Here is a 21482-nt window from a genome sequence, read left to right on the forward strand (position 1 = left end):
TGTGCGTTTGGTTTTAAGGTTATGGATACGGGTGGTATTTTCAATAATCCAACATCCGTGTCCCCTTTTGCCCAAAGAGTGGGTGGTATATCGGAGAACTCAGGAGGGAGTGGCGCATTTTTGACTAAACATTGAGATACACGTTCAACGGGAGGTTGCAATGTTAAGTACACCCCATCAGGAGAACAATAGATATGAGCATGCAACTTTTTCAATATGTCCAAGCCTAGCAAATTCTGTCCACAACTAGAAGTAAGCAAAAATGGTGATTCTACAGTGACGGGTCCAATGGTAAAGGGAAGTAGTTTCGAAACGGGGCTGACCACGGGGATTCCTGAAAATCCCACTGATACGTTATTTTGCCCAGACAGAGCAGCCCCTGGAACCAATGTATGAGCCACAGAACTATTCATAGCTCCAGTATCCACTAAAGACTTCTCAGATGTCCCCATCACTTCTCCCTGGATCATCACTTCTCCCTGAATGTAAGGCCCCTGCTAGTCAACTGGTACTGATATATGGTCCCTGCTCTGTCAGTGGTTGTCTCATGCATAATTGTTTCCACAACAACGGTCTTCCCGATAATCCTCATTATAATACTGCCTTCCCTAAAAATCATCAAAATAGTTTTTTCCTGACTCATCGCCGGACCGGTCACTCCGTTTCTTACTACTTCGGTCAGTACCTCCTCTTCCTCGTCCCCTGCTGAAACCACCCCGTCCATTCAATAATGGACACTAGGCTCGCCAGTGCCCCTCCTGTCTGCAATTGGAGCACTGATCATACCTAAAAGGGGGTCCCTGTCCTCCACCTCCTCTCATTATTGCGCCCCTAGGAAAAGGGCCCCTGCTCGCTCTTCTTCCATTTTGCCCTCTGCTAACTTGCTGCAGCAGCACACAAGTTTTCAAGTCCTTAACCTTTTTATCCGACTTGTCCTTACTCTCATTTTCTCTATGCTCATAATACTGAGCCATGCTAAGGATACCTGAAGGGGTTGAGGTAGTCCAGGTACTTTCGGCAGCCTGTAAACGTGTCTTTATTTCTGGTAACAAATTAGTAACAAACCTATTGACAAATAACTGTATGCCACCTTCGGTGGACAAATCCTGTCCACTGAAGTCCATAAATACTTTCTCAAATCGGGTAAAGAAATCTGACACATTTTCATCCTTCTTTTGGATGCAGGCTGTCAACTTATCCCAGTCTACCTTCCGTGGGGGAATAAGGGTTTGCATAAATGTAATAATTTAAGCCGGTATAGCTAGAATCTCGTCTTTGGGTTTATTGCCAGTTTTTCGATCTTTGTCCCATGCCTTAATTTGATCCCAGGTCCCTCCAAGTTCAGCAGCATGATCTGAATCATGCACTTGTCTCCATATATCCACTGGGACTAAAAGACCGAAAAATAACTCAATATCAGCTAGAGTCATAACGGCCAAATTCGCGGCTTCAGTCAATTCTCTATAATAAGCCGTAGGATTTTTCCGAGGGTCAGGAAGCTGAGCTTTTTTTAAAAAAAAAACCTTTATTATCGTATGCACAGTACACAGTGTCTGCCTACAACCCATTCGGGCCGGCCGCTATGACAATCGACAACATTCCAGGCCACCTTGCGCTGCGGAAAAAGCCAGAAATAACATCACTACGGTGTATTGGCATCAAACATCAGGAAAAGGATAGCGTAGGTTTCATTTTATGATTTTGATGAAATTTGAAACAAACAACACAAACATTCACATGGTAAGAACAATGTCCAGGGCACGGGAGGGGATGAGGGGGAAATCCATCTAAAAGACTAAGGGCAACCTTGTGGGGGGGGACGGGGAGAGGGCGAAGAGGATTATTAAAGAGGCATAGTAGTCAGTCTTTAGGAACGTCAATTACGGGGACGAGGGGATGTTAACTGTAAAATCAAGTGGCGGGGTACAAATGTCTCCTCGGTATTCATTCCATTGTGACCAAATTCTACCCCATTTCCTGGGCCGGCCCAAGCCTCATATACCGTCTTCTCCCGAAACATGCACCAGTCCATGTTTTCTTTCCAAGCACTTATTCCAGGTTGTCTGTGGGAGCCCCAGAGTTGCGCTATATCTCTCTTGGCAACCATGTTGCCCAGAGTGATCCAAAAAGTCTGAGCTACCGTACAGTCCGTAGGCTCCCATACATTAAGCAGGCAGCGCCTCGCCTCAGGGAGGAGGGAAACCCCGGTGACTCACCCCATTACATCATGCACTCTGGACCAGAAAGCGGCGATCACTGGACATTCCCATAGGATGTGAAGAAAGGTGCCATCCATACCACATCCACGCTTACACAGCCCATCATCCGAGAACCCCATCCGAACCAGACGCATACCAGTCATGTAAACTCGGTGGAGGATCTTTAACTGCACAAAGCGAAGGCGGGCCGGAACGGCCACCTCCTTGGGGGAGGAAATCGCCATCTGCCAGTCCTCGTCATCCAGTTCGAGGCCATCCGCCGTCCAAGAAATCCTAAGCCTCACCAGGAGATCAGCCCCGGTATTGATAAGTTTTTTATAGATTAGAGAAATCGTGCTGTCTGGCACATGGCCGTCCAGAATCCAATCCTCAAGCGGGATGATTGGGGGATTTCCGTCCCAGGGGGGAAAACAGAGAGCAAGGCGTGGCGCACCTGAAGATAACGAAAATATTCCCTGTCATCCATTTGATACTCCACCTTCAGTGCCTCGAAGGACTTAATTGTGCCACCGGCCCAAAGATCCTCCACCTTGCTAATGCCGATCATTTCCCATCTATCAAACCCTTTCGTTCGCCACAGGCCACCCAACCGCTCTGAATCATATAACGGTGTCATTCGCGTCAATCTATCACTCCAACCTGTGGCCACAGTCGCATCTTTCCATGCACGCACAGCACATTTCGTGGGTCCAGTCAGAAGGCGGAATGGTGCCTTCGAGGGCCCTATTAAAGTTACCACCTGGCAACAGGAGTTTATCCATAGCAAAGGCGGGAGTGGGTCCTGGGGAGTACGTCGCGTGATTAATCGCGCTGAGCTGTGAGGCCCAATAGTAACGTCTGACGTCCGGAAGGGCTATGCCACCATCGTACCACGGGAGCGTGAGTTTAGCTAAGGAGATACGAGCTCGCCCGTCCCAAATTAGCTGCCTCTGAAGACCTTCAACCTCGCGAAAGTAACGGGAGGGAACAGGGTCAAAAAAATGTTGTAAGGCATACAGAAATCTGGGAAGGGACATCATTTTAAAAAGTGCTGCGCGTCCCAATGGGGACAGAGGCAAGCCACGCCATCTCCGTACATCCTGTTTTAGGCGACGAAGAGGAGCATAGAGGTTACGGTCATATCGCACAGAGGAGTCCATGGAGATGAATATCCCCAAATATTTGAACCCAGACTCTGCTACCAGGATCGTGAATCTACGAGGTAGCGGAGGCAGCTCCCCCGCTATAACATACACACACGATTTGGTCCAGTTAATAACGAGCCCTGAGTTCCTCCCAAAAGAGGGAAGAACATCAAAGAGCACGTTCAGGGACTTCTGAGGTGAGGTGAAATAAAGCAGAATATCGTCTGCGTACAGTGAGACGCGGTCCTCCAGGTCCGGTGCCCACCGGATTCCTTTAATCGAGGGCTCCCATCGAAGCCACGCCACCAGTGGTTCCAATGCCAAGGCAAAGAGAAGTGGAGAGAGCGGGCATCCCTGTCGGGTGCCACGCCCCAAGGCAAACGGTCCAGAAACTCTGCCGTTAACAACGACTTGGGCCAACGGTTGTTCATACAGGAGTCGCACCCACGCGATAAAGGTAGGGCCAAAACCAAATTTCGAAAGGGCCACCCACGAATATGGCCACTCAATGGTATCAAAAGCCATTGTGGCATCCAGGGAGGCCATGACAGCGGGTTCAGTAAGGGTCCCAGCTCTCACGAGAACGCTGTGAAGTCTACGGAGATTAAGCGCCGTATTCCGATGAGGAATGAAACCGGACTGATCCGGATGGATCAAGTCACAGATAACTGTCAGTAAGCGATTAGCAAGGACCTTAGCCAGAATCTTAGGCTCGGCGTTAAGCAATGAGATAGGGCGATAAAAGGTGCACCGATCACGAGGTTTGCCGTCCTTATAGATGACTACTATAGGGGCCAAACGCTGGTCGGGAGGAAGGCTGCCCGCCTCAAAAGCATCAGCAAACATTGCGCGCAGATGGGTCGCCATTTTGTTCGGACGTAGTTTGTATAGCTCGATAGGTAAACCATTGGACCCCATAGCTTTACCTGATTGCAAGGACCGAATGGCAATGGCATCTCATCCACCGTAATAGGCGCATCTAGAGCGGAGCTATCTTCCTCCGACACACAGGGAAGCGCGATGTCACGCAAAAGCAAGCGGGAGTCAGCCTCATCTCGATCACTCACAGACCAATATACTGTTTGAAAATGGTCCACAAAACATTCGACAATCTCCCCGCGATCAGTCACACATACTCCAGTCTCACGAGTTATCACAGGCACTACACGATTCAGTCGCTCAGATTTATCCAACCACGCCAACAACTTACTGGCCTTATCGCCCACATCATAAAGCCTGCCCAGCTGATTCATTCGCATCACTTTAGCAGCGTCAGTCACCAGGGCCCTATAGTCTGCTTGTTTCAGCGCTAAGGAGTGTAAAATTGCAGGGGTATCGTCACCACCCATCCCATTTTCAAGTGAAGTAATTTCTGCCTCAAGAGCCAACACCTTTTCTCTCCTGACCTTCTAATCAGCCGCAATAAAGGACAACGCTGAACCCCGTAGGACGGACTTAAAAGCCTCCCAAAGGATATTAGGGGAAGAAACGGATCCCTCATTCTCATCAAAATAATAGTCAATGGCCTTAACCAGGTCTGAACAAAGCTGAGGATTCCTAAAATGCCAGGGATGAATAGGGGGGACCCTGCCTCCAGAACAGTGTCCCACCGATGCCTCAAGCAACAGGGGGGAATGGTCGGAAATACCCCTGGGAAGGTGTCGGATCCCACGCACCAAGGAGGTATTAGCAGTTAACATCAGAAAATAGTCAATCCTCGAGAGGCTGCCATGGACACCCGAGTGGAAAGTGTACTGGGTTTGTGTAGGGTGTAACATCCGCCAGACATCCACTAACCCAAAAGTCTCAATCAACTCAGTCAGCCACAATTGAGACGAAGGCAAAACCCTGGGGGGTAGCCGGTCACATTTGCCCGAAACCACCGAATTAAAGTCCCCACCCATTATAAGGACACCGTCTGGAAGCCCAAGGAGGGTCCTACCAAGATCAGCATATGTAGTAGCCTGGAGTCCCGGAGGAACATAAAGAGCAACAATAACAATCAGCCTTCCCTCCCACCTCCCCGAAACAGCAGCATATCGGCCCCGGTCGTCAAGTGTGACTTCATCTATCTCAAGGGGCAGGGAGGATTTTACCATTATGCCAACCCCCCAGGAACCGGAAGTGAAACCCGCATGTGCCACCAATCGGTAACCTCGACGATCAAGGGCTTTACAAGCATTCCCTATCAAGTGGGTCTCCTGAAGCAGAACTACATCAGGAGAATGGCGTCTAATAAATTGAAGCACAATACCACGCTTAATCCGTTCTCCCAGACCATTAACGTTCCAAGACAGCACTTTCATATCACCCCCCATCCCCGTAGAACCCCCGAGCCGCCCCCTCCCAGATCCCCAGTACTAAGGATACAAGCAAATGAAAATATACCATGTGTGAAACCATATACAAAACAAAGAAAACAACCAAAGCCCCCCCCCACCCCCAACCAAAAGCCCGTTACAACATCCCCCACACTGCACCCCTGCTGACTTAGAAGCCACCCCAAACTGCAGTGTGCCTGTCGCCCCTTCATCAAACTCTACACAATGAACCCCTGAAGAGGAAGGGAGAGACAATCCCACCCCGCCCCACCCCCGGGCCTAGCGGTAAAAGCATATAAACAATACTCTATAAATGTTACGACCCAGGATTGAACCTCAGGAACCAAAAATGTCACTCCTGTGCCGATGCACCTCCGTCCGCGCCCCCAGGGCCTCCGCTCCCGGCGTCCTCCTTAGGCAATGAGTCCAACCAGTCGCTGACACTGTCCGGTTGATCAAAAAAGAAAGTACGTTCTCTATACTCGATGCGAAGGCGAGCTGGGAACAGCATCGCGTATTTAAGTCCCAAATCCCGCAGTCGACGTTTCACGCCTAGGAATCCCGATCGTTGCCGTTGCACCTGCGGAGTGAAGTCAGGGTAAATGGAAATGGAGCTGTTCTCAAATTTCAGCGGACCATGTCTACGAGAGGCCTGAAGGATGGCGTCTCGGTCCCGAAAGTGGAATAGCCTTGCAATGATAGGCCTCGGGGGAGCCCCCGGCTTGGTCTGTCCACCCGGGAAGCGATACGCACGCTCGACCGCAAAGAACTTACTGAGGCCTGTGGGAGCGAGTTTAGTCACAATTAGTTCTTCGACCAAGAGATCAATAGAAGCGGCACCACTGTCCTCCGGCACCCTGATGAGGCGAATGTTATTCCTTCGGGCCCTGTTATCATACTCCTCCATGCGTCTGGCCAGTAGATCGTGTGATGCCCGCAAGTTACCGATCTCCGATTGTGCTTCCGCCATGTCGGTAACCAGACTGGTGGCTTTGAGGTCCAAGGCTTTGACCCTCTCATTGGTCTTGGCCAGGTCAGCTCTAATAAGGGTAACATCCACCGCCACCATGTCAATCTTAGAGACGATGGCCTCATACTGTTGTCCCATGTCCGTCTTGATCCCAGCAATGGCGGCCATGAGATCTTGAAGAGACACCTCCGATGTAGCTACCTGGTCCATCCTCGGGTCCTCAAGACTACGGCCGGCAGCATTGGGGGAGGCTTTTGGTTGAGTGTAGCGGTCCATTACGTTGGATTGGACCAATCCCCCACGGACAGTCACCTTCGTCCTGCGCTTCTCCGTCTCGGGTTTAGCCGCCATATTGGAATCAGAATCAGGAGGACTTAGACAGACAATCGCATCTGCCGGTCCAGGATTATAGTCAGAGAGCACAGCTAGTTAGACTACCAGAGCCAGGGATGCGGAGTGCATCCTAGGTAGTCAGATCGGTGGCAGAGGGAAACCGAAAGTGAAAGTGACAACGTCACCGGTTGAACAGATGCCAGGCGACCGTTGTTGTTGAATTACATCTCGGACATCCAGGGCACCAGAGACCCCGGTCCGTCCGGGGCTAGGCCAGAAAACGTAGGACAACGTAGAAATGGTTCCCAGAGTCCCATCCCGGCGCTGGAAAGTGCAGCAGTATCAGCAAGAGTAGTACTTCAAAAGCCCATCAAAATAATCAGGCTCTCTGCTCACGCGACCATCTTGGATGCCCGCGTAGCTCCTCCCCCGAAGCTGAGCTTTTAAAGTAAGAACTTCACTCCATTTCCAAGGGGTATAAACCAACTGGTCTTGGAAATGTGCCTCTAGAAGGGCTCTAATGATTTGACCTCCTCCATCCAATACTTCTGGAATCTCGGGGTAAAAGAGGGGGTGCACTTCTCTCATAGGGTACTGTGTTCCTGCATCTGGGCATTTCCTAACCATTCGGTCCCGGTAATTTATCAGAGTTTCAACATTCTGGAACACCTCATTGACCTGTAATTCGAACTTAAACGCTCGATCTATGATGTCACACAATATTTGAGGGGCCAGACCTTAATGAAAGCATTGTTCCCATAAAGAAATCAGTCTTATTGCCATGTGTTCTAGTTGTTGGGTAACCGGTTCAAAATCTTTCATTGTACTCCAAATGTCTTCTAGAGTGTAAATTGGATTACGCATCCATTGGGACGCCTGAATCACTACAGCCCGTCTTTATTTATCACCTAAGGATGATCGAGTAAAAACTCGACGACCTTCCATCCCTCCCTTAGAGCCTCGCGGGATGTCATCTGAGGAGGCTGCGGTCATCCCGCTAGGAGAAACCGTCATTCTTCTAGCTGGGGGTGTTAAGAATACTGGGGAGGTAGGGGAAGCGACTGCCGTCCCGGGTAACAAGGTTATTAATTCTGAGGGAGAGGGACGGAGGGTTGGAGGGACAGACAACGGGGCAGGAGGGTGCAGATCTACTGGAGCAGTCGCAACCGCTGCTCCTATCCCTCCTTTTCGATCCACTGGAACTGCTGGATACAAACCCTGGGGCGCATATGGTGGCGGAGGGCGAGTCTCCAACAGTTCCTCTATTTCATCTTCCGCTTCGGTTCGGGTCACAAAACTTTTATCAGTCTGTAATCTAAACAGTCTATCTAATTGTTCGATATTCTTCTCTACCTTTTGTTTTTCGTACGCTACTGCTTTTTGGGTTACGGTCTGCCCTGCCTTAATTTTTTCTAATTTCTCTCCTCGTATTCGCCGTCGCTTCGCTTCCTTGACCCATAAGGTCAAGGAGTCAAACATACTCTGACGACTCTGTCTTAAAAATAATTTCTTCTGTAAGTAATTTATTTTCCTTTCATCAAAAGACCCTATTAAAGGACACTGTAATTCAACATTGTCTTTAGTATATTTCTTCCATAATATATTAAACAAAATAGGAGTAAGACCATGTTTAACATACATATCAAAACTAGGACTGCCTTCCGGAGGAGCAGGCTGTCTTTCTTCCAGCCGCCCACTTTCCCGGCGGCATCACCCAAAACATAATTTACTACAACAAGACATTTTGGTAAATATTCAACAAATCATATAATTTCAACTGCAGTCACACTCATAGACGCGTCTACTCACCATACACTCTTTCACTTTTTCCACTTACGACAAGTAGTATACATAATATACTTAAAGTGCATAAGTTTCGATCGAGAAAAATGCTCCGGTCATGACTTTACAATTCCTTACAACATGTCTCATATGCGAACAGAGCCCGTCGACTCCTGTTCGGGGAATCGATCACCCTGGATTCCAGACCACCAAAAGATTTCACAAAAGAGACAGTCCAGCGACTTCCCTGGGATCATCAGACAGGCGAACTACGGACCCTCTTACAGACTATCCCCCAGTCCTGTGCTGGTTGGGCCAGGCGTTATGGACGCCACCCCAGACCCTGCGCTTACCCAGTTGCTCCTGGAGGCCTTTCCGGAGAGTATCCGGCCGAGTGAGCATCCACCGTGCAACACAAAGGCGTCCGACGTTCTCCCAATTATTCACCAAACAAGTCTGTGGAGCATCTGCCCGTGCAGTCACTCCCCTGCCACGTCAGACCCCAGATTCTCTTGTGGTTCACCAACTACCATACCATACGCAGTTAACTGTTCTTCTGAGCCCCTTCTCAAAAGTGCTCATTCCATACCAGACAATTCACTCACGTGGTGCACGCAGGTCTGATTGAACGTTCTCTACCGCCAACTTCCTTTATAGACCAACAAGGTCAGCTGTTCCCGGGTTAAGCCAGAAGGACTCCGGCGAAGGGTTATTTAGCAGCTGGGAAGATCTCTGGGTCGAAGAGTGGAATTTTCCTAACCTACCACAAACTGGTTTCTCAATTAGGATCCTTTTTCAATCCACCCCCTCGACCAGAACCCCTCCCCGTCCATCTTCTCCCGTTTACGGGAGGGGACAACCCTATCGCGGAGTCCTGGCAGAGTCGCCAACTGAAGTACTAGAAAAATATACCATAGAACTATACTTACCAATAGCCCATATATCACAATTACCATACATAAATCAGTCGGCAATGGAAAAGGTTCAATCATTTATTTTGCGAAGTACCCTGTACAGGGTAGCCTCCCTCTGGTCACAGCTCGCAAAGGTGCGCAGAGGAGAATGCTGGATCATATTCAAAACAGCGCATATATACTTTCGACATACCTCATACAAACCCCGTACATGGAAAAGTACCAGTTCAAGAGGAGCCAGCAGGAACACCCATATAAGGCACAACAAATTGGTTAGAACTCTGCTAAAGCTATTGCGGGGGTAGGTCAGCAAAGGGGCCTCCCTTTCGTTCTGATGCATGGGAGTACGGACATGGCGCCTGCAGGAATGTGCTCATCCTACAAGAAAGAGCAGATGTGACCTTGAGTTTCCTAAGTTAGAATCACTGCTTTGTTCATAGCCTAGTTTTCCTTATTAACGAAAAAGGCCTCGGGAAACGAAACCAAGATGGCGTCCATTCAATTCGGGCCCGATTCTCAAAATGTACATGGGTCGAGTGTATTTACAAAGGGCTTTGATAGAAGTGGCAGATATATATTGGATATGTTATGACATTATATAGTATCTATTTTATATTCCTTCAGTGTAAGCAAGCAAAAATGCATTTTCTCATCCTAATGAAGCGGTGAATAACATATTACAAATGTAAACACATATTATTAATACAAAAATGAATACAAATTAGAATAAGGTACCAACAGATGAAAAAAGCAAGATGTATACTAGAAGCAGATAAAAAGCATAGTATAACAAATAAATTCAACATAAGAGTAAATACTAATAAGGAAGATGAGAGATAGGGAAGTAAGAAAAAAGAAATAGGAGTAAAAGGAAAACAATGTACATCAGCCATTTCCTGTTAATAAAATATCAAGAATAAACGGCCTTCTTTGATGATATATCATAGTGTAAAATATAATAAGTAAAATGTTCCTAAGGAGGATCAGAAATAGCATAGTATGTGTGGCAGTAATGTTTAAACAGTTCTCAAATAAAAAAAGTAGTACATTATATCCCAATGTCTTTTTTAATCGTGGCATTAACAGTAACAGAGAATTTGAAATGTGGGTGTATGTTTTGAGGTACAAGATGTGCCAAAAACTATAGTTATTGGGGGATTAAGCTCATGGTGTGAAAAAAATCCATTATAGAGTGTATTGCAAGGGCAACCTTCCACATGATCAACAAATCACGACACCTCCAAAAACCAAGGACTTTTTATTTCCGGTAATTAAGAGGCACACGCAGAAGATACAGGTATCAAAAATTTTGTTGAATGACTACCCTTACTTGTCTTAATAAAGCAAGCAGGAGAGCAAAATTACTATTATAAATTAACAGAAGCGTGACTTTAAATCTGCCTTCACACAGTTTTATCAAACGAAAGGAAGACGACCTCTCTCAAAGGTCTCTTAAATATGCCACTCAGTAACAGGCGTATTTCGCCCCTTTTCGGGGTCTTTAGTGACAGGGGCCCGAATATTGAACCCACAATAGGGGTGGGACAGAATATCAAGGGCAAGAGTATTGGAAATAAAAATTGACAGGTAAACCTAGATTTTCAGTATCTACACACGGTACATATATCTTCAAGGTGCATACACGTGGAGTTAGGAATGGTAAATCTATACTTCCTCTATATGCATTTACCTTTCAATATGTTGTCCCTCGATAAAGTGTCCTCAATATATTTGTACCACGATATTGCTGTTATCGCTATTCAATTGTAAAGTCCATGCCGTACACTCCACTTCATACTGTGGAGGGCCAGGTTTGGTGAGACACTACAGCCCTACACTGTTACATAACAGGAAATATTTTAATGTTTATATAGCTCACAATACAATTGTTATTTAAGATAAGAACAGTTATTTGGCTTGTTACAATTCTGCTCCCATGCTAAACATATTTTTTTAACATGATATAGATTTACTACTAAACTGTATTAATGTACACTTTTATGTATATTTGCAATGTTTTTTAGTGCCTCGTGCAGTGTATTGCTGAGGTGGCCCGCATCAAATAAATAATTTATTAAATGCAACAAGCAAATAGCTTAATAATATGGAACTCTTGTACTAAAACAGCAATTTGAAACAGTCAACATTTGATATCCTACTGTTATTTCTACATTAGTAGCACATTTCTGACTCTTTTGGAATACTCACAGAGTTGCAGGAATACTCCTGGAAAATCGACAACAGATACACATTTTCTGACAGTACTCAATTACGCTTCTTGAAAACTGACCAGCAGGAAACTGATGCATACAGAAATGTGAGGGACAAGAAATCGTAGCTTTGTTTTCCATGGCATTAATGCTTTTTTTGGAGAGACACCTCTTCCTCAGTTCTGCAGGAAATATGTGGCGGGTAGGTGAATAAGGAAATAAACGTACTCCAGCCTTTGCCTCTGGAAGCATCTGCTGCCCTTGACAAGAGAAGGTTTGCTTGCACTGCCAGCTTGGGAAACTGTGTGCACCTTGTTTAATAGAAAATAGCTACCAACTGGGTTGGACTGGGAACCGAAACCAGCCCTGGCAAACTGCTCGGCCAGCCCCCCTGGAGGGTAGAGTGGGGTGCAGCCAAGATGTTTGCTAGGGCAGGTTTTGTCCGATTTTGTTACAGGTGGGGTGATATTGCCGGCCCCGGGTAACAAAAACGGGCCCAAGGGGGCCAAAACGGGCACCCACCCTGGCGGCCCATCAGGGAAACGCCCGATGCCCTCTGCGTCCAGAACGGCCCTGGCTACAAAGCTGTATATTTGTGATTGATGACCAACCTTTACAGGTGGATCCAGCCAGGAACGCAGACAAGCCAGCCTCAACAACTAAAATACTGATTTCTGAAATTCACCATACTTGCACGTTTGCATTAACAATTAGAGTTTACATGCAGAACGCTCTGGCAGTTGTGACTCTGTGAATCAGGATTGGGAATACCTGTGTACCACTTGTGTATTTTGTGCAAAACCACTTATGAATCCCACCCATTGTGTGTACTAAAATTGAGTTCTGCCTCTGGTGCTTCATAACCACAGCTCTTCCACCCAAATATCAGTTGCAGAATTTCATCCTACAAAAATATTGACTCCAGGATGATATAGATTACCAACACACCAAGATGAGTAATTAGAATTAAGAGCAGATTTGATATTTTGACCACATAGACTGAAGATGATGATGGTATGTGGAAGTTGGGACGGATTTACAAATCTTTTGCGTTGGGTTTACATCACAAAAGTGACGCAGACCAGTGTAAAACATTTTCTGTTGGATTTACTTTCCAGTGCAAAGCTTGTTTTGCTCTGAAAAGTTTCCTAAAAGTAACACAAATCAGGTCATACTGCTGCTTCACCTTACTCTGTGTCGGTGGGGGGTGTTATGATGTTAGCATACTAGTAGTTGGGAGTGGGTGGAGCTAGGGGGCCAGAGGAAGAGGAGGAGTGGACACAGGAAGAGGGCAGTTAGAGTAGGGACAGGGTAGGAGTAAGATGTACAAAATAAAGCTCCAAGTTAATAGCAAGAAGTGTCTGTGTTTATTGTAGCAGGATGCTACAACTGGCGACGAGGGTGGGATAGGCATGATCTTAGCCTGCAGAACCCAACCGGAGTGCCCTGTCCCCTGCAGCATCAAGTAAAGAATCTGCTGCCTGGGAGTGCTGCCACCTGAGAAAAGAGGTCAGCAGCCGGTGACCCTGCTTCCCCCCAGTGACTGTGGGAGCCCAGAGGGAGCCGCTGGATCGAGCGCTGAAACGCTCAGGAAAAGAAAGCTGTTCGCGCTGAAAGCGCGAGTCCCGCCGGATGCGTGAGAATTGGCACCCTTGAAGAAGCAGGAGTCGGGAGCCCACTCCGACCCTGCCCAGTGCCCCAGAGCAAGACAGAGACACCCTGGCGTAGAGGACATTGCCCCACGAAGGTCTGTTGCCAAGCGCGGCTGAGCGCGCTGAGACCGGTGCCCGCCGGAGATTAGAGGTCGGGAAACCTCACGCGCGATGCGTGAGCGTTAACACGCTGTCGGTGCAGAAGAAAAGCGGGAACCAAAAATAAAGAAGAAGAAGAGATCGGGAGCCTACCCCGACTCTGCCGGATGCTCCGGTGACCAGAAGGCGCTTAAGATACCACGGAAGCCCCGTGAATGTGCCCTGAAGTAAGAGCGCTGTTCGCGCCAAAAGAAACGGAAAGTGCCCGAGTGAGGTAAGGGCTAAAACGGACTGAGCGAGGGATCGGGAGCCCAACCCCGACCCTGCCGTGCTGCCTGAGTGTGAGGACGCAGAGCGGAGACTGTGAGAGCGCTGTGAGAGGAAGCGCTGCCCCGCCAAAAGAAAGTGTGTTGCCCCGATGGAAAACCTCACCCCCGAGGCGCGAGAAATGACATGCCGGTAACGAAGAATAATCGGGAGTTTGCCCCGATCCTACCTGGATGTGCTGGAGGCCCAGGAGTGTGTAAGGCTCAAGAAGAGTTGCTGCCTAGAAGGGGACCGGCTGCCGGTGAGTCCTGTGAGTGGCAGACTGAATGAAAGCAAGTCTCGTGAGGGGTGAGATTTCAGGCGAGCGGCCATCTTTGAGTCAGGCAGGTCTTAAGGACATACCCTGTGTGATCCATAGGCGGCCATCTTGAGGTCAGGCAACATAAAGAAAACAAGCATTGGCAAAAGTGAACAAGCACTGGCAAGAACAAAGATAAACAAGCATTGGTACATGCAAAGAAACAAGCATTGATCCATGCAAAGAGACACAAGCATTGATACATGCAAATCAACAAGCATTGGCCAAACCGTGGCAAAGGAAGAAAACGAGCATTGACACATGCAAATTAACAAACATTGAACATAATAGAAACAAGCATTGGCGAAGACCAAACAAGCGTTGGCGAAGCCCAAACAAGTGTTGGCGAAGACCAAACAAACGTTAACGAAGGCCAAACAAGCATTGGCGAATAACCAACGAGCATTGATAGGAGCAAATAAACAAACATTGACATATGCAAATAAACAAGCATTGGTAGTGACCAAACAAACACTGACAAAGACAAGTAAACAGGCATTGGTGCATGCAAGTAAACAAGCGTTGGTACGTGCAAGTCAACGAGCCTTGGCATGTGCAAATAAACAAGCACTGGTAACTGCAAAGAAGCCAGCGTTGGTAAGGCAAATAAATAAGTGTGGATAATGGCGCGTGGACAACAATGAACAAGTCTTGGCAACTAAACAGAATAAGCACATGATAACACGAGAGTGAATCAACTAACCAGCAAGAGCAGCCACAAGAGTGACTTAACAAACAAGCATTGACAAAACAAAGGTCAGCACGGGTGGAAACGCAAGCAGTAAGAAACGCAAGCGAATGTGCAGTGGCGAATGTAATGAAGTGACGCGTGTCTATAAAATAAAGAAAACAACAAGCAAACATAAATAAAGACAACGCACAAATAATCACACCGGACTCAGCAACGAGCACGAGCCAACGCAAGTGTGAAGTAGCTAATGAACACACACAACAAGCAAGTAAAACCCAACATTGTCACTAACCACGGATGACGTCAAGGGTGCAATGTTGGCCAAACACGAGTGAACTGAAGGAAAGAACTGACAATCAGGCTCAAGCTAAAACACAAGCAGAAGCAACTGAAACCCGAAGAAAAGCGTACAGCACAATGCCCAGCGTCTACGACAGATCAGAACCTTCTTCTCTCATGGCGGGAGGAGACGTAGCTCAATGTTTCAATCCACACCTTGAAGCATCGCCCCCAGCAGCGCGGATTGACGATTGGATCCAGGGCCTCAAACGGCATGGGCATTCTTGTGCTACCACCCATGCTTTTTGAGGCAACACCTTATCTACTAACAATAGTGAATGTGGTTTTACTCCAAATAAAACGTTGAAGCAGGCTTTAAAAATGAGAAATACTTTTATTTCTCCTTTCTATTTCGACTTTACATGTGTACCACACTGTACAACACACATACAAAGTGGGAGAAGTTTTACAGTTTGTCCAGGCCTAGTCTTTTGTACTGTAAGGGTAGCCTTCCAGTACAAACACTATGCTAGACTCACGCGTACACCATTTCACTATGGTGCAAAGGTGCGTGCATGGCGCTTGGCATACTAGTTGTGCACCGGTGCTAGGGAGAGGGAAGGAGGGTGCCATATTTCTGGTGATATGGCGCTGTCTTCTCTCCCTGTGGCGCATCACAGCAACTTTGGCCGCTGCTCTGCACTGTGTGACAGGGTCGTAAATCTGACCCCTTTAAAAGCAGTAAACCTGCACTTATTCATTTACCTTCGTGATACGGTGGTAGTCAATTTCATGCACACAACATTGTTGCAGGTCGATATTTTGCCACTCGATATTGCGTCATAGAGCCCACCCACATGTATTTCGAGAAATCTACATCGTTCACTGTTGACGCGTTTGTCCCAGGCCCTTAAGGAGACGTGATTCATATCAGTGGTGTCTGCGGAGGTGTTACCGGTCCATCAACCTCACCGTGCTGACCTGTGCTGTTTTTCAGTAAAGTTGTGATGAATTGCCGCGTCAACCTGGCCTCGTCGATGAGTGACTCACCTGCACCAAGCAAGCGTAAAATCCCTTACGTGTTTGCAGCTCATACAATGCCTGTAGCAGGCTGCCCACGCAGGAAAGGGACAGTAATAATAGCGAAAGTCCACGAAGCGTGAGAAGGATGATGGGAAAAGAAGAACGTGGAAGGCCTACAGTGTGAATGAAATCAATATATGGAGCCGACCAAGAGCAACAGACTGCAGCAGCTTCCACTTCAGGTCACCCCAGACTACATGGTGGGAATAAAACGTGTCCAGTTACAGATTGAACCGGAAGCAGATCCTGTTCTCGGGATTTTGGGGATACGTATTCCTGTTGCTTCTCGGATCTTTTTGTAGGTGTTTTGTGGTGTCTATTGTTTTAAGTAGGCCCAGGCGAAATGTCACACACGATTTTGTACCTAATTTTGTTGAGCGAATTCCGTCCTCTCCTCCAAAATGACTACGAGAATGCATTGCACGTTAAAAAGCAGTGCAAAATGTCAGACTGGCATTTCACGTAACAATGCGTATGTTCATGTTTTTTTTTTGGGGCGCTACACGACATTTCCACGAAGCAAACTACATGAATTTCGCCCAGGCCTAGATTTATGTTTTTATTATTATATTTCATTAGCAGCGTGTCCATTGTTTCTTTTATTGGAAATGCACAGTCCAATGCCTCAAATCTTACTGTTAGCAGGATTGAGTAAAACGCATTTGTAACTATTAAGCATTTTGAGCATGCTTCTTCTGAAAAACATTAGGAGGAATAAAAAGCTATAGTGATAAAGTGTTGGGGGCAGATCTACAAGAAAGTGCGGCAGTGGGGCATTGCAATCCCTTTGGCTGCGCTACTCTGAGGCACTTTCAGAGCATAGGAATGCAACATATCTACAATGATATGTCGCAGTCCGGTGCTCTCCCCTGCCCTGGCACACAAACAGCTGCCATGCGCCGGTGAGGGGCACCTTCCTGCACAAAAACAATCACTACAGGCATTTTCCGCTTTCAATGCGTGTTGTAGAATGCAGCACGCATTGAAAGAGGAAAAAAACGAGGAGAAATGAAAACATTTCTCCTCGTTGCACCTGGCTACGCCACCCCTAGGGAGGCGTACCTAATTGACGCATTTCTAGGTTTACGATTTCTCGTAAATCTAGAAATGTGTCTGGTTCCATGGGTGTTGCGCGGGAACACCCACGGAACGCCCCTTTCACGCAAAGTGCTGCGTGTAAAGGGGCCATATTTACAAGGACAGGAAAAGCCATGCAGGGTGGCTTTTCCTGTCCTTGTAAATATGGGGCAAAGAAATGCGCTACTGGTGCGCCACAAAAAGTAACGTACTGGAACTGCAAGGGGCTTGTAAATCTGCTCCTTAGTGTTTTGGTCCACAACGCAAGCACAACTAACCGTTTGTCTCTAATAAAGCAGTGCAATGATGCATGATAAATTAACCCATTTTAGGTGTGGCTGATGAGAGCTTTAATTGTCTTTGTAGTATAATGGATTTACAACAGAGGGGCTAATGGAAACTTCTCTGGCAGTAACATAGAGTTGTACTGGGATTTAATTGTGTTGAATCTGAACATGCATTTTCCCCTATCACTATTTCTGTTGCTCAGCTCTGCCTCCCTACTGAAGTCTTGGGCAAACCCATGCTCCTCAAACTCAAAATACAGAGGTCCTCATTTCCAATGAATTTGTGTGAGGCAGCGCAGCAAATCTTTTTTGCTGCATTGCCCTATGCCAATTGGAAAGGGCAGGAATGCACTGTATTTACAAAATACGGTGTATGCCTGTCCTTTCAGCCATAGCAGGAGCACAACGTGGTGCCTAGTGCCAACGCAGGCACCCTTTGCACGAGGCATGCAATGCCCATAGGCCTCAAAGGGGTTTAGCCCCCGTCGTGTGTATCAGCCAGTGGCGTAACACAGGCCCGCAGCTCCCGCTGTGCAGAGGGGGCCCGACCTGCAGGGGGCCCCCTCAGCACAGTACTCAGGCCTGAGAGTTCCGGTTTAAATCCGGAGAGGGGGCCACTCCATGTACCTTACATGGGGGCCCCCTCAACTTTCGTTACGCCACTGGTGTAAGCCCGGGTTGTGGCAGCTTCCCGGACACACACACAGTTCTTGAGCTGCTGTGGGCTGGCTGGGCTGGCATTCTAATGCAGTTCACCAGAGTATTTCACAGGTCTTTTAAAGACCATTTACTTGATAAGGAGGCTTTGTTGTTTTTTTACCTGTTTCTAGAGCCCCTGCAACTCCACTCTATTCCTTAAAGTTGAAAATTACCTTTGCTGCCACAGTGTGAGAATGCATTTCCTGAAACGTAACCTAGGCTTTGTTTTTTGCACTTTTATATAGCTCGAACTCCACCCGAAGGTATTGAGGCACTTTTGTATGAGCACCAGTTACATTATACAAGGACACATTCCTGGAAGTATTATCCCCCCTGAACTTTGCCTCTAGTTGCGGCCCTGCCTTGCACCATTGTGCAAAGGTGTCTGTATTGTTGGGAGGATTGTTTTTCTACAGGAAGGGACACCTTCCTGCATAAAAACAATAAATGGAGGCATTTTCCTCTTTCCTTTGTGCAGCAGAATGCAGCACACATAGAAAGAAGAAAAAAATGGGGAGAAATAAAGATATTTCTCTATGTTATGCCTCCCTTGGGGAGCCGTACAGTTTTGACGCGTTCCCAGATTTACAGATCCTTGTAAATCTAGGAATGTGTCAAAACCCATGGATGTTGCGTGCAAAAAAAACTCACCGCAATGCCTTCGAACGCCTCCCCTGAACTGGGTATGGCCTAGAAGCAACTTTCACTGTGTTGCCTTACCTCATATCTATGAGATTATGGAAAACCACGCAATATGGGTCAGCACTCTGTGTTGCCAGAGTGGCATAAAAAGCGGCTCACCAGGGGGGCAAGGGGCTTGTAAATAGGGCCCCGCATTTTTAAGAGTTTCGCAATTTGAAAACCCTTTGAAGATGGCAGAGATTTGATATTTGAGGTGACTTTATCTCGAGCAAAGCCATCATTTCTTTAATTTACTGCACTGGTGGACACATGTGAACAGTGTTATGTTAAGCATTTTAGGGGCCCCGGGCAACATATATTTTAGCGGCTCCAGTTTGGAAGAACTTTGAATTTATTACCCATTTAATGGAAATTCAAGCCCCAAGACACCCAATAATACTGAACTATATGTTAAATGGTGAAATAGAGTATGAAATAACTAAATTTCACTTTCCCAGGTGCCCCTTGGAAGGAGGGAGCCCTGGGCAATTGCCCTCTTTGCCCATGCCTTAAAATGTCTCTGCTTGGGAAGGCTTCCTATTTTGACCCTGCGTGTTCAGGACTGAGGACCTGTGAAGTAATCATGCTATATGACTGAACGTGCATGACACTGGGACCTGAATAATTGTTATTTGTGTTGCTTATAGAAATAGGGTTAAAACGTATTATGTACAACTGTTTTTCTATGCTACAAAAGTTTAAAATGTACCAGCATGCCAATAACTGTGAACAGTGTTTGCTTCACATCAGTTTTATGCAGCTGCTTTTTTTTTGCTGTGCAATGGTCTAATTTATGGATATCTCTTGTGGCTGCATGGTAGATGTGGCTAACCCATACTAGTTATAATTTATTTTGCATTCAGGGACATGCAGTCGTACTTACTAATGCGAAAACCAGATTGCAGTTATCAAAGATGATGTATAAAGGCAGGGCTGGTAAAAACACTCACCCACCAGCAGCCAATATTGGCTTTTCAGCAAGCATCTAGTAGTTTCAAACCAATACATTTAATGGGATGATCAAAAATTACTAGACCCGGAGGAGGAGCTTCGCGAGCAACCAAGATGGTTGCATGAGCACAGGGCTCCCTAGACCGTCGCCACCTCCGCATCTATCCTGAATTTTATCCTGACTACGACGACAGGTTATTGAAAATGCAACCCAGCTGATATAATAGCTGCTTTCAAAAATCGATTCGGACCCCGAGAACCGAAACTACGATACTTTGAACTTTTGTGGCCTGCTCCATGGAACTGCCCGGGGCTCGAGTCACTGTGGTGCCCAGGTAGTAGTTGAACAACAACGGCCTGCGGGGTACTGCTCAAGACCATGGAGTTAACTTTCGGTTTCGTTTTTGGTTCTTCTGCCTCTTCCAATCTCCACACCGCTCTGGCAGCCCGTGAGCCGGACCCCCGCAACTTCACCGTGTGCCAGCTACTGAGTGTTCCTGGTCGTGTGATCTCCGGGTGAGACTCACACTTGGACATCCCTGCGGGTGAGTCGTGAGGAGTCATTTTTACCAGGTCTCAAAGGCCCCTCCGGGGCGCAACATCTAATATGGCTGGCAAACCCGACAGCGAAAAACGGAAGACCAAAACCATTCACTGAGGGAGTACAATTCAATCGAACATTATGGATCACTATACCCATCCTAAAGGGTCCCCCGGTGGTGCGAATAGGTCTCTGGAAGAGGCGGGTGATGGCTCAGCCGCAGTGGATGCTTTGACCCTGCGTGATGTCATGGGCGCCATTGCTAGCATGAAGACCTCCATTGGCCAACAATACGAGGCTCTGGCTCTAAAGCTTGACACTGTGGCAATCGATATCAACTTGATCAGGGCAGATTTATCAAAGACAAACGAAAAGGTCAAATCCCTAGATTTGAAGACCTCCAGCCTTATGACTGATGTGTCCGATCTACAGACGGAGGTTCGCAACCTACGATCCTCCAATGACCTCTTTGCTCGCCGGCTGGAGGATTTTGAAAGTCGGGCAAGACGCAATAACGTGCGTATCATTGGGGTCCCTGAAAAATCAGAAGAGTTAACCACAAATCTCCTTGTGGAAGACCTCATCTTAAACCATCTCGCCCTCAAAGGCCTGAGCAACTTTTTCGCTGTGGAACGTGCACACAGAGTGCCGGGCGGGAAGCCAAAGCCGGGTGCCCCTCCATGGCCTATAATCGCCAGAATTTTCAATTTCAGAGATAGAGACGCTATCCTGCAGGCATCACGGGTGGGTGGCCCCACGAAGTTTGAAAACACGACTGTGAGCTTCTACCCTGATTTCACCCAGTTCGTTCAGAAACAAAGGATGGGGTTCCAGGGGGTGAAGCGGCGACTGAGAGACATGGGTATGAAATATGCAATGCTTTTTCCAACTCGGCTACCTATTGAACACAATGATCGAACGTTCTTCTTTGACCGCCCGAGAGA

The sequence above is a fragment of the Lissotriton vulgaris genome, chromosome 10, assembly GCF_964263255.1.
Source record: "Lissotriton vulgaris chromosome 10, aLisVul1.2, whole genome shotgun sequence".
NCBI classification, from domain to species: Eukaryota; Metazoa; Chordata; class Amphibia; order Caudata; family Salamandridae; genus Lissotriton; species Lissotriton vulgaris.